Genomic DNA, 2,214 nt, shown 5'->3' with positions numbered 1-2,214 from the left:
CATTCAACTTCCTATAATCTATACACATCCTATGTCCTCTGATGGTTCTAGTTGGGATTAACTCATTTTTGTCGTTTTTGATCACAGTTATGCCTCCCTTTTTAGGTACACAGTGCACTGGAGATACCCAAGTACTATCAGAGATAGGATAGATAACTCCAACATCAAGTAGTTTCAGAATTTCTTTCTTAACTACCTCTTTCAGATTAGGATTCAATCTTCTTTGGGGTTCAATACTAGCATATGATTCATTTTCAAGATTGATCCTATGGGTGCAAAGACTATGTGAAATTCCCTTGATGTCATCTAAAGAATAACCAATAGCCTTTCTATACTTTTTTTGCTCAGTTACTAGCATCACCAATTCATCATCACTCAACCTAGCTTTCACTATAACAGGATAAGTAGAATTGGTTCCCAGGAAGACGTACCTGAGCCCGGAAGGAAGAGTTTTAAGTTCTACCTTTGGAGCTTTCAGTTCCGACCAGTCGTCAGCATGGGAGTCTGGAATGGTCGCGGTCGAGTGAGAGATATCACGTTCTGAACTCTCTGTCTCAACTACACGTACGTCCTCTGCATCAGATAGCTGCTCGAATTCCTCTGATCCATCCGTTTCTCTATGGGAATCTAGCAGATTCTTGTAGCAAATGGTCTCCTCATGAAGGAACCCTTCTTCTCCATCCTTGGTTAGAGCAGTTTTGAGATGATCTTCTTCAGCTAGTTCCTCCAACAACTCATCAGCCAATTTATCCATCTCTTCAATGTAGAAGACTTGTCCTCCTATCGTTGGCTTCTTCAAGGTATCCTTGATGTCAAACTTCATAGTGAAGTCGTCGCCCAGATTGAGGTCAATCTTGCCATTTCTGACATCAATGATGGCTCCAGCAGTCGCTAGGAACGGTCTTCCTAAAATCAGAGGATCTTTAGGTTCTTCATCCATCTCCAGAACCACGAAGTCGGTTGGCACTTCCACGTCTCTGATCCTGACAGGTAAGTCCTCCAAAATACCATGTGGAAGTCTCACTGATCTATCTGCGAGGATGAGTGAGATGTCGCAACCTTTAAACCTTGTGAAACCCAACCTCTTAGCCACAGAGAATGGCATCAGATTCACTGAAGCGCCAAGATCACATAAGCACCTCTCAAAAGACATAGGTCCAATGGAGCAGGGTAGAGTGAATGATCCAGGATCTTTGAGCTTCTTGGGTACAACCTTCTTCTGGATGATTGCACTGCACTCAAGACTTAGTACAACCATGCCTTGAACTTCTTTTGATCTCTCCATCACTAAGTCCTTGAGGAATTTCTGGTAATGAGGAACAAGTGCGAATGCATCCAACAATGGCATCCTCAACTCAATCTCCTTGACTTGTTTTTCGAACAAGGCTTTGTATTTCTCAGTAAGCTGCTTCTTGAACCTCACTGGAAATGGTAGAGGAGGCTTGTACGGTGGAGGGATGAACCTCGCAGGTCTGTCTTCAGAAACAACAGGCTCCTTAACCGCTTCATGTTCGGACTGCGTCACTGGTTCAACCGGGTCTTTGACTGCTTCGTCTGGGCTCTCCATCTGAGCGTCATCCTGATCAAAATCCTCCCCAGCTAATTCCGCACGGTCCTCAGTGACGTCTGGAGCTCCTTGCCTGGGAGGCAATGTTTTCCCACTTCTCAGTGTAATGGCATTGGCGAACTCCTTGGGGTTCTGAACAGCTTTACCTGGGAATTGGCCGGGCTTTGGTGCAGAAGTAGAAGCGGATTGGCCTTCCATGTACCTTATCTTTGAATTCAGAGCTTCGAATTTGACGTTTAGATCGTTGTATGAACATTCCATCCTCTGACTAAGGTCAGCAAACTTCTTAGCAGTATCCATAGAACCGTTAGCTTGGCCCTGAAGAAGTTGTTGCATCATCTGTTTCATTTCTTCATCTGGGGCTGGAGTAGGCTGAACTGGTTGAGGGCAGAATCCTGGCGGTGGTCCTGAGGGAGCTTGGTAACCCTGCTGGAACTGTTGTTTTGGAGCGAATCTCGGATTGTAAGGCACAAAAGATTTTTGTTGACCTTGTTGTTGTTGCTGAGGCGGGTACACCTGATCTTGTGGATTAGCAACATTGTTACTCCGGTAAGACAAATTGGGGTTCGTCTTGTAGGGGCTGTAACCTTTGTTGTATCTACCCTGATTCTGAACATAGCTGATCTCTTCACTCTGCTCACCCTCCC

Source organism: Camelina sativa, chromosome 4, assembly GCF_000633955.1.
Source record: "Camelina sativa cultivar DH55 chromosome 4, Cs, whole genome shotgun sequence".
NCBI lineage: Eukaryota > Viridiplantae > Streptophyta > Magnoliopsida > Brassicales > Brassicaceae > Camelina > Camelina sativa.
Note: the sequence above shows the minus strand (reverse complement) of the source record.